This window comes from Plectropomus leopardus, unplaced genomic scaffold (assembly GCF_008729295.1).
Source record: "Plectropomus leopardus isolate mb unplaced genomic scaffold, YSFRI_Pleo_2.0 unplaced_scaffold41455, whole genome shotgun sequence".
Lineage (NCBI taxonomy): Eukaryota > Metazoa > Chordata > Actinopteri > Perciformes > Serranidae > Plectropomus > Plectropomus leopardus.
The window spans coordinates 1-469 of NW_024645408.1; the positions used below are offsets into that span (position 1 = coordinate 1).

The 469-nt window shown below is 58.8% G+C and overlaps 1 non-coding gene across 1 annotated transcript; it reads left to right on the forward strand.

Annotated features, from left to right (window-relative positions):
- The first annotated feature begins 111 nt into the window (after positions 1 to 111).
- On the forward strand, positions 112 to 302 carry LOC121939124. Its single transcript, XR_006105409.1, has one exon. It is a non-coding gene; the product is annotated as a U2 spliceosomal RNA (small nuclear RNA).
- The last annotated feature ends 167 nt before the right edge of the window (positions 303 to 469 follow it).

The window sequence follows — 469 nt, forward strand, 5'->3', positions numbered from 1 at the left end:
CAGCTGTTCTCGTGCGCAAGCAGCCATTCTCGTGCCCAATGGAGACGGCGGCACCACGACAAGTGAGACCCGCCCCAGGAGGTTGCACTGGGCAGCAAGCGCTTGGGGGTCATCGCTTCTCGGCCTTTTGGCTAAGATCAAGCGTAGTATCTGTTCTTATCAGTTTAATATCTGATACGTCCTCTATACGGGGACAACATATTAAACGGATTTTTGGCAGCAGGGGCCGAACAAGGGGCTTGCCCCATTCGCTCCACGCATCGACCCGGTATTGCAGCGCCGCCGGGAACGGTGCACCCTTCTCAGGCCCTGTGGAAAAAGCAATTTGAACGAAGCCCCGCCCTGCCCCAGGTGCCGTTGCGTCCGGAATATAAACGGAAATAAATCCCGCGGTCACCTCGCCCGTGTCCCTCGTGGCCGCTCGTTTGTCTCACAGTCTCGAGTGGCCGTGGCCGTGGCGAGCGGGGGT